We start from the raw sequence: 12,034 nt of genomic DNA, 5'->3' as shown, positions 1-12,034 counted from the left end.
ATACAGTTGTCTATGCATAGTGTTTGTGACTCAAAATCCATGTTTTGGATTGTATTGAATACCATAAATTTTGTTTTATTGTTGTTTATTATTAATCCATGTGAAGTTAAGTATTATGCCAGTTGGTTTATGGTGATAAAACTGTTTATTTCAAGCTTCCTAGGGTCAATACCCCTGGCAAGAATGGTTGTGTCATCTGCATAGGTGACAATTCTGGTGTTTGGGTATTCTGGTACATTGTTTATGTACAAAATAAAGAGCAGGGGCCCCAGGATTGATCCTTGGGGTACCCCCATTAACACTTTCCTACTTTGTGATTTAAAGTTAGTGACTATACCATGTATGTTGTAGCTTGTTTGAGTAATTTGCATTCTGTCCTGTAGATAAGATTGTATAAGTTCATAAGCTATCCTTCTTATTCCTATATTGCTTAGTTTGACCATAAGCAGGTCATGTTTTACCCTATCAAATTCGTTGGAAAGATCTAGATATATAGTGTTTGCAGCTTTGTGTTTCTCTAATGTTTTGGTTACATAATCGATTAACTGTGCTAGAGCTGTGTTTAGTGATTTCCCTTTCTGGAATCCATGCTGGTTTCTGTTTATTATGTTATATTTGTTACAAAACTTTGTAATATAAATTGATAAATTTTTTTCCAGTATCTTTGAAAAAGCAGATGTTAGGGAGATAGGTCTGTAGATCTCAATGTCTGTTGCAGCTCCTTTTTTGAATATGGGTATTAATGTGCTATTTTTTTAGAACTTTGGGGAATATACCAACTTTTATTGAATTGTGCATACAGCAGGGGTTCTAAAATAGATTCTGAGCACGATTTAATAAGTTCAGCTGACCATTCATCAGGTACGTGAGATTTTTTGTTTTTTAAACCTTGTATGACTTTTTTTAGCGCACTTACTTCTGGGATATATATTCTGTTTGGTCGATCTTTGTCCATTGGGATCTCTAGTGATTTCTCATTATTTTCACTCTCTCTGTTTGTGTTGGTTAAGTTTATAAAATATTCATTGAATAAGTTACATATGATATTCAGGTCAATTACTTCAGTGTCATCCTTGATGACTTTTATGTTTGCTTTATCATTGTTTGTGTTTGATACACGGTGATTGTTTACAATTTTCCAAATGGCTTTTTGTTTATTAACAGACTTTTTTTTATTTGTTTACTGAAAATATTTGATTTTTGTTTCTTTATGGCTTTCTTGAATAGTTTTTTTTTATATTTTTGTACTTTTCCTGGTGCTTAGTGTCTTTTGTAATTTAAAATTTTTCATATCCTATTTTCATATTACTTTTCAAAAGTATAATTTCTTCTGTTAGTGGCGCTTTTTTCTTATTAGGGTATATTATTTTTGTTGTTTTGGGACAAGCTACATTTAAATAATATGTTAAGTGGCTTATTAGCAATTCCCAGATATCATTCGTGTCAGTTAGTTGGTAAAGGTCTGTCCAATTTTCCTGATTTAAGAGGTATTTAAGATAATCTTTGTTGAATTTGCTAAGATGTTTTGTCTGGAGGTGTACATTTAATGTACACATGCAGCTTGACAGTCCAGAGTAATATTTAAATGTTCAATGTATAATATAACAAAGGTTTTCGGAGTGAAAGATGTTTTAATTCGGATATGTGCATGCATGCTTAAGAGAAGCCTTTCAATTATTCAATTTGTCACAGTTGTTTTAGCTGGAAAGGTAATTTTAATAAACATATGAGGATGTTTCATCTCAAGGAGAAACTGAATTAGTGACTAGATTTTCCTGTAAAGATAACTTCAGAGTACATATGGGGGACACACACATCAAACAGTAATCTATTAACCGTTTAATTTGAATCAAATATTTTGTCTGGAAACATAAAGTTATTATGCATATGAGGAGATTACACACCAAACAGAAGTCATTAAGGAAGTATTGCATGTTGAAAGTATTGATTTGTGTTGAATGTTTAGAAATCATACTGTCAGTGTTTCTAAATGGATTTCTAAATAGAAATCTCTTTACTCTGTGGACATCTCACATGCTTTAGGATCTTGACATCTGCATTATCAGAATCAATTGTCTTCTCATCAGGAGGAATGTCTCTATATCCTGCAGGGATCTCAACCATGCTTTCAGACATGCCACCAGTAGTTGAAAGATAATACTGATGTTTGAATTTTAACAGACAAACCATTTCTTATGCCTATACCTTATCCAAGATACAAAACAGAGAAGAAAGCAGTAATAGTAGGCTCTTTCACTTGTACATTGTGACCATTATGGTTAGGGATTTTATTGGCCTGAGCTGTGCACATTGTCACCTATGTACACATGATCATATTTCAGCAGATTACATAATACAACATGTTAAAATGATATTTAAAATCCACTGATGTAGCTCGTAATACATGTTTCTCTCACTTAGAAAAATGAATCTTGTAACATTTAACGTGAACTTGATACATTGAATTTAATTTTTATATTTTGACTGTTTCCCAGATGTGCCTCTAAATATCAACAATATCAGCATTCCTGCAGAATTGATTTCACAAGCAATGCCAGAACCATGGTGCTTCATAGTGACCACCACACAAACTTCCCCTTCGCATCAATTTGTGAATGAGCAGTGGCGTGTTCAGGATTTTTGAAAGGGAGGGGTTATGTATACTTTCTTATTGTAGCTCTCATTTTGTCATATTTTCCTACATTTAACATTCTTGTTTTAGACATACTGGGCCAAAGGGTGTGTTAACCCCCCCCCCTCCTTGGGCTTGCCACTGTGTACGAGTTTCACGACTGCGCTATCAACAATTGGCCGGATACCTCTCAGTGTGTCTGCAGATGAAGAGATCTGCAACTTTCATTGCACTCTGTCAATGTGTTCTTTGATCAATGGCATGTTCGTTCACTGCATAACAAGGAACAAACATTGATGATTAGCATGCACATAACAATGGCAAGCTTTATCCTTAACATTGAGTAAATTGAAAATTATTAAATACATTATGACTATAAAATTGATGTATTCTCATATTAAGATTTAAATAGTTAAGCTAACTCAGAGTTCCACATTTGTGCAATAGTTATAATAATTTTGGTCTTATAATAATTACTCAAAATGTATTCATATAATGTAATTAAGTATCTGAAATTTCTATAAAAAAGCCAATTTGTATATTATGATAAAGTTATCAAATTGTGCAATACTTTGAATTCATATTCATAACAGTTATTTTTGACTGATAGTATGAAAAAGAAATATCTCCAATCATATGTGTTCTTTCAGACAAGCAAGATAAGACACATTCAAATTTATAATTAATTTGATTAAAATTGTGTACATATGTGTCAAGGTTTATATACAAAGGTCAACTCTTTAAAATTGTTCAATGTATAATATGATGTCATTCTTGGTATTTTGTATCAACATTAAAAAAAGGTAATTGTAATCATTAGATAAGTATATTGTGATATACATTGTAAAATAGCTGTAACAGAGCAAATATGTACATTTACTTCACAAAGATTCAAGCTGTTAAGCACTTATTGACAAAAATATAAAACAAAAACAATTGAAGATAATACATGCTAAAAAATCTTTTTTGAACTAGTTGCTCTGATACTGAGGGTGTGTGACTTTTGATGGCTGATGATGGAACATAGTTAAGTACAAATGTGGCAATATGTGATGGAATTATATTGGTACAATTATTGTTGCTTTTAAAGCATTAGACTATGCAATTTAATGATAAATTGAATGCTTAAGTTATATAGAAGCCTTTTCTGAATCTTGAAAAAACTTCGATTATGGTATAAACTTTCGAAGAGTGGAAAGTTGTGGAATGGCACTCATATATTAATTGGTATCTGCTTTCATCTCCATTAACAAGCAAGCTTGCAAATACTACATTATCTGTAATGGATTCTTTGTGGAATGTTACATAAAGTGACACCCATATATTCTACATTTGGATGCGATTTAGCCAAATGCTGAGTTTTGAAAACTGAAGATCAGGATTGTACAAAACCTGGATGAAGAAAGTGACATATTGAGTATACTCAGATTTAGAAAAGATGCATGCTAAAATATATGGAAAAGACATATCCTACCTCAAATATTTTCTTTATTTCAATTACATTTATATGTGATAATGGTCTTTATAACCTATGCATAATTTGATGATGTCAATTAGTTTTTCTGTTTTTTAACAATATATTTGCATACAATTACTTATAATTGTTTCAGTATAAATATAAATGTTGTTCCTTAGTTAAATATAAGTTGGTTTTTCCTTTTCATCATAGAACCGTAGCTTCCTACTGTGCTAACACTTAGTTTGAATTCTGACAGGTATATATGTATAATGCTGTACCAGTCAGGACTTCAGATTTAGCCAAGTGCATTTACGAAGTTGATTAGTGAGATGGATTAACTGAATTGGTTGACACCACTGTCTTGTACTTATTTCACTTTTGGTAATAGGTCTCAATATTGAGTAGCACTGTCTGCATCTCACATCTTTTCATTTTATTTTTGTGTAATAACATTGTTAAATAAATTTCACCATTTGCCAGAAAACATTACATGATTTTGATGTGTGACTTTTCCCCTATTCCCATCTGAATAAGTTAAGTTGAATTCAGGATATTGGATTAGGTTTCTAACATACCTCTGGGATGAAGCATTTGGTCTTCCAGTTACTTCATATAGTTCCATTCATGTACATTGATATCTGAAGAAATTTTATGGGTGATTCCACACTTTAGAATCACACTGAATTTGTGATCAAGTTTGGGTTTGTTTATAAATGTGTAGGTTTGAATCTTTAGTTTGTTGCCATTAGGCATGGATGGTATGTTAATTTCAATACTGCAAGAAAATATACAATACAAATTCATGACATGTGTACAGTATAAAATAAATGTACTTGTTGTTATGTTAATGGCCAGTAGCTAATTCAGCCAGCGGAGAAGGCCGTTCAAGTCCTTATTCGCTGGTCTTTATTCACAAGTCAAGTTCATTAATCACAGTTATTATTATTTGAAAAATATTACGACACTGAGACATATGTAAAGAAATTATTTAATGGACTGCTCAAATACTTACATGGTCACATCACTCTACATACATTACCAACGCAGCTGACTGTCGAAGTGAGTCAACAGTCCCATCATGCACTGGGTAAAGAAAAGAGACAGTCACGAGTCGCGCTTGCGACGTTCCGTACACATAACACTAATACTGGTGCACTTCTTAATGAACAATAAAGTTTGACTGTATATCAGAGAGCACACGACTGTTCACACTGAAGTGAAGAGAAATGTCCTTTTTAGAGTCTTTTGTTGAAGCTTCTTATGGGTTCAAGTGATGTACCGAAAAACTGTCCGACCAAAGTTTTTTCCTCCTCGAGGGTTGGAGCCTTGTATTGGAACTGTTTGATGTATCCTGGTTTTTCCTTGATTCTCCGGTTACACTGTTACTGGGGTTGAATTCCTTCATCACTATTGGTCAGTCTACCATAGCTCCACCCCCACGTGACTTAAAGTTTGCACTGAAGAGTGATAATTGCGTAGCAAAGAAACACAATAACACCTTGTTTGCAAGTTGATTTGGGGGACAAAAAGTATCTCGCTCTAATTAATTTGAACTGCTCACAGCTCGACACTTCATTAAAGTTATGCAGACAGTTCATTAAAGTAAGTTAAAGTTATGCTTTCTGTGGCTGCCTAAACTTCACTGAGGCGAAGAGATACTTTTGGGCAGGGTTGTAGTTCAAATTTTCATATCAGTCACATTGACAAGGAAATGTCCAAACTGTAGACTGGCTGTCGCGCTCGCATAAATTATGTCATTTGCTAGAGTTTGTTATGTCCTGAACCATTGTTTTGATTCCAGTTGCATACACCCTTGAGAACAGAGGCTTGTTGTTCAGGATAAGGCGAGAGTCTCGTTGGGGTTTTTTAGGTTTAAAATGCCTTACGTTTCGTGATTAACTCCATCTCACTGTTGGCCCCCTGCTTCCCTAAATTCCAACCATCAAGCCAAACATGAATTGATGGTGGCGTGAACTGGATGGAAATCAGAGTTTATTGCGGGAACACACTGGCTTCTTTTTCTTGAAGAAGGTGCAGTGATATATACAGGGCTTCATGGGAAAGAATGCTGGTTCGTTTGAGATGGCTGTGCTTTTCTCAGAGAGCAGAAAAATGAGATCTTGGGGAAGTGCGTAGAAAGACCGATGGTAATGGTAAATTAGTCATACATCCCCCTGCTCCCGAATAAAATTTGCTGAATATTACTGAAGCAAATTTTTCAGCTTGCTGTTGTGATACCCCATGCAGGACTTTTGATGTTTCTTGCCTCACGCTGTTGGCTTAGGTCTAGCTAATGCTGCCATAGCTTCTTATGAGCTGTTGGAGGACAGGTGACATGCGGTGTGCTCCAGTCTTTCTCTTCCTAACTCCTTAACTTCTACACCAAAAAAAAATCTCTCAAGTTACCCCGGGCATATCGAAAGTATTCCGAAATGGTGGCAAAAATAAATTTTGGGTTCTAGTCTCCTTTGAGAATAGAAATTTTGATATTTTGAGGTTCTCTATAGTAAAAAATTAACCCTAGGGAGATATAAAACGAAGAGTTTGGTCTCCCTCTTTATTATAAATTCTTATCTATCATCACGTCATCCGTCGCATTCAGGCATGTATATGTAAGTATGCATCATGAGAAAAAAATAAAATTGATGGTTGCAAAACTCGTTTGAACCAGTTTCCAAATACTTAGGAGTAATATTAACAAATGAAAATTATATTAAAGAGGAAATAAAAAGTAGGCTTAATTCAGGAAATGCATGTTACTTCTCTCTTCGTAAACTTTTGTCTTCTCGTTTAATATCGAAACTAAAAGTTAAAATTTACAAAACCGTAATTTTGCCTGTAGTATTTATTATATGGATCTGAAACTTGGTCCCTTACATTGAAAGAGGAACATAAATTGAGAGTATTTGAAAATAAGATCCTTAGGAAAATCTTTGAACCTAAACGGGATGAGGAGACAGGTGAGTGGAGAAGGTTACATAATTTAGAACTACATAATTTGTATTCATGTCCAGATATTATTAGAATAATTAAATCAAGAAGACTGAGATGGGCAGGCCATGTGGCACGAATGGGAGAGGAAAGAGGAGTTTACAGGATTCTTGTTGGGAAACCTGATGGTAAGAGACCTGTAGGAAGGCCAAGGCGAAGATGGAGGGACAACGTTGAGATGGACGTAAGGGAAATCGGTAGGGATGGAAAAGAGTATATAGAACTTGCTCAAGATAGGGAAAGATGGAAGGCCTGTGTTGCTGCAGCCAAGAACCTTCAGGTTTAAGAAGGCTAGGGCATTAGGCTAGGTTGCAAAACCATTTATAATGAATGGTTACTTAGTAACTATTATACTGTATGACTACACAAGTTACAGGTATGCTGGTCCAATCAGTACATCGAAGAAAGGTTATTTTTTTTAAAAAAATCCTTGGAACGTCAAAAATTTTCTAAAAAATTTGCTGGTAACACTGATTTTCACTAACTTTAACTGGTAATTGGTTGGAAAAACATCTTGAACACATATATTAAATAATTAAACAAGTTTGAAATAGATATCATGAAATAAAAGTAAAATTTTTACATAAATCCAAGATTTCTCGATTTACGAGCCTCTGATAACAACATCTTCATATAAAAACAGGGTATTTAAAAATAAAATTATTAAAGTTCTGGTTGATATTTAGTAATTTTCTTCAAGGTTAGTCTATTTATGACTCCACTAATTAGTTTTCATAAAGAATTAACTGTAATTAAGCATATTATGGTTGATTTAAAATTCAAGTTTTCTGCAAAAGTACTAATTTAGACAAAATTTGGATTTTAAGTCACAATGGTTCAATTTTATGAAGCAATACAAGTTTAACTCTTCATATTTAAGTAATTTATAGATTAATTGTTATAACTAAGTTCTAAATGTATAAAATTGTTACAAAAATTGTAGCTTTTATGCTGAAAATTCATTTTAAGTGCTAGTAGTGTAATCAGAGGTGTTGAAATCAATACTTGGTACGAGGCCTATTATTTTTATTAATTTTAGCACAGTGGAAAACCTATTTTGATGATGTTTTTGTCGATTTTATACTATTGCAAATCTGTGATTTTTCATCTCATACTTCGTACGAATGTCATAATTTCTTTCAAGTTAAAGTACATAACGCCTACACCCACGAATGCCTACACCCACCCACACCTACACTCACCCACATCCACACCCACCTACACCTATTTACTTCCGGTCCATTTCTGGTTTACTTCCGGTCTACTTCCGGTCCACTTCCGGTCTACTTGCCAGACACCTGTGAGTTTTTCCAGTTTTTTTTTTAAGTATACAAGTACATATAATATAGCGGTTCAAAGCCATACTTGGTACGAGGCCTATTGTTTTCATTAATTTAACTACAATGGAAAACTTATCTTGATGATGTTTTTGTTGATTTTATACTATTGCAAATATGTGATTTTTCATCTCATACTTCGTACGAGTGTCATAATTTCTTACGAGTTAAAGTACGTAACACCCACTTATACCTACGCACACCTACACCTAAACCTATGCATACCCATGCACACCTACACCTACACCTACACCCATGTACACCTATACCCACCCACGCACACCCACGCTATGCAACAAATTATTACGCTATGTTTACGCAGCAAGTTATTACGCAGATCCGTATCTAGCGTGGTGTTGGTTACGATGTAATGGGTGTCTTCTGATTGACTTACTGTTTCGGATGTTTTCATCCGCGCTTAGGTTACTTAAAGGGTTTTCGCATTACAGATCAGTCAGTATCGTGAGAGTGTTTTGAAGAATACAGATGTGTTGTTGCAGTGTTAAAAGTTAAGCATTTAATTTATTTTAAAGCTACATACTATTTTATTATTTTAAGTTTATAAAAGTGTATCAAGTGATTTTTTCATAGTAATTTCGATCACATTGAGTTTTGATGTGATCAGATGTTACTTGTTGTCTCCGGAAATTCTGTATAAATAACATAGCTGAAAATTTTATCATAATAGCTACAATTATTTTATTTTGAAGGTGGTTCGAGTCGCTTTTCAAACATTGAATTTGTATAAATTTGTATTTGTATTGAATTTTGTATTTTTCCCAAGAAAATTTATATATAAATACCAGAGCTGAAAAAATATAATTATAACTATTGTCTTTTAAGTTACATTCTATCAATTATCATAAGTTTAAAAGTGTTTTTTTCTAGTAAATAGAATCTTATTGAATTTTGACTTGATTGTGCATTTTGTATTTTCCCCCGAGAAAATTTATATATAAATACCGAGAAACTTCTATTTAAATAACACCTCGTGAAAATGACAACTTGTATAACCGACTTACCACTCGAACTGCTGCACAAGATTTTTGCGTACACAGTCGACGGAGGTGAGGATGTTGCGAGGCTCGCCAACTTAAGCAAGATAGCGCCTGAATTTCGTCCACCTTGCGAGATGATTTTTATGGACAATCTTCGCAAAATAAGCGGTATGAAAAACTTGCAGAATCCCGATTCTCTTTTTCGGGCTGCAGGCAAAAAGTTTACCGATAGAATGGACGAGCTTCATGAGGCGAGGTTAGGAAGGAGACGATATACGGACAATTGGTATTAGTCAAACGCGGAAACAGACAGCATCATCACACAACTTATTGCATTGACTGAGGTGCGAACTTTCTTCCTAACCTCGCATGATATATAAATAAAATACCATTACCATGAAACCCAAAGGTGTCGTCTATCAGGTACCATAGGTTTGCTTGGCTAAGGGGAATTTCCTAAAAAAAATTTCCATTCTAAATATTCCTGTGTGACTGTGTGTGTGTGTAGAGATTGATGCGCTTATGTATGTATGTAAACATTAAGGTATTGTTCTGTTAAGAATGTTACATCAATAATACTGTCTTGGCAATCTTATACCCTTCTTCTTTCTCTATAAGAAAGATAGAGAGAGAGAGGGTAATGTGAATTGAGCTAAATGGTGGACTAAGGGGAATTTTCTGATTACTAGTTTTGTCACGAGAATTCTTTGCATTCCAAACATTCCTAAGTGTAGAAATTGATGTACTTAGAGCTATGTGTGGACATTAACCTGTTAAGAATGTCACATCAATAATACTGGCTCAGGATTGTCATGACCCCTTCCCCCGGTGACGAAGATACGTGAATTGGTGTCTGCATGTGTAGTACTACGTTTTGGAGTGGTGTAGTGTGTGGTGTATGGTTACATAGTACATGCTAACTAATCAAATAGGAAAATGGTTTGACCTAAAAGAGATGAGTGGAGAAGGTTACATAATTTAGAACTACATAATTACATCAAGAAGATTTAGGTGGACAGGTCATATGGCACGAATTAGAGAGGAAAGAGGAGTTTACAGGATTCTTGTTGGGAGACCTGATGGTAAGAGACCTGTAGGAAGACCAAGACGAAGATGGAGGGACAACGTTGAGATAGACCTAAAGGAAATTGGTAGGGTTGGAAAAGAGTATATAGATCTTGCTCAAGATAGGGACAGATGGAAGGCCTGTATTGCTGCAGCTACGAACCTTTGGGTTTAAGAAGGCTAGAGAGTTAGTTAGTTAGTTATGAAAGCACATGCCATTATAAAAAAATACAATCCCTGGCATAGAATTCACTTTTAAAAAATGAAATTTATTTCCACATAATGAACCTCAACCTATACAATTGTACATTTCTTTTAATCTGCAGTATTTAAATTAAACAGACTTAAATAAGAATTGGGAGTACGTACATAATAGAATAGAATCAACAGTTAAATAATGTATAAACCAAGGAAAAAGTAAGCAATGGTTCGCATAACCTAATAGAAATAGACTTAGGTGGTTAAAGAACAGCATGTTTAGAAGTAACAAAAAAGAGAGATTACTTGAAAAGTAAAATTAACTCAATTGAAATAAAAGTATCAGGGTGCAAATGAATTTAGAAAGGGGTGGCAACCTAAAGTAAACTTGATGAAAAATGGCTGACTATTTTAAATAGATGGAAGAATTGCTTTAATGACTTTTTAAATGTTCATGTAGGAGATAAATCAAAAATAAATGAAGCAGAACCTATAGTTCCAGAAACTAATTTGATTGAAATTAAAGTTGAACGTTTCAACGTACGTTCATATAAGAATGATGGAACGTACTGTCATCCTCATCTTCGCGATTAGTCAAACATGTCACAAAAATGTAACTGCTATTAGAAAACTTACAAGGAAAATAAGTTATGTAGAAATTCTCTTGTCAATATAAATATCATGATACTACCTTTGTTTATTTTTTTTAAATTTGTGAAACCATATTACATTAAATATTAATTAATTAATTAATTCTCTAGCCTTCTTGAACTCGAAAATTCATGATTACAATTCAATTTGTTTTTATCCTGAGCAAAATTTATATATATTCTATTCCATCTTTACAGATTTCTTTTAGGTCCATCTCCATCTTCGTTTTTGATCCTTTACCATCAGGTTTCCCAACAAGATTCCTGTAAAATTTCCTTTATTCCTTTCTCATTCGTGCCCACCTAAGTATTCGTGATTTAATCATCAATCTAATAATACTTGGAAATTAAATAAATTATGTACTTCTAAATTATGTAACCTTCTCCATTCACTTGTTTCTTCATCCCTTTTAATGCTAAAATATTTTCCTAAGGATCTTATTTTCAAATACTCTCAATATCAATAGAAGGGATCAAGTTTTCGCATCCACAGGCAAAATTACTGTTATTGTATATTTTAACTTTTAGTTTCTTAGATATTAAACAAGAAGACAGAGAAAAATAACATGCATTAGGCCTTTTTTTTCATTTCTTCTTTAATATCATTTTCATTTGTAAGTAATACTTAAATTTGGAAACTAGATCAAACAAGTTAGTTTCGGCCTGTGCTTTTCTCTTTACTAACATTCTTACTTGCTTTTAAA

The sequence above is a fragment of the Lepisma saccharinum genome, chromosome 15 (genome assembly GCF_977018435.1).
Source record: "Lepisma saccharinum chromosome 15, izLepSacc3.1, whole genome shotgun sequence".
In the NCBI taxonomy this organism is placed as follows: Eukaryota; Metazoa; Arthropoda; class Insecta; order Zygentoma; family Lepismatidae; genus Lepisma; species Lepisma saccharinum.
Note: the sequence above shows the minus strand (reverse complement) of the source record.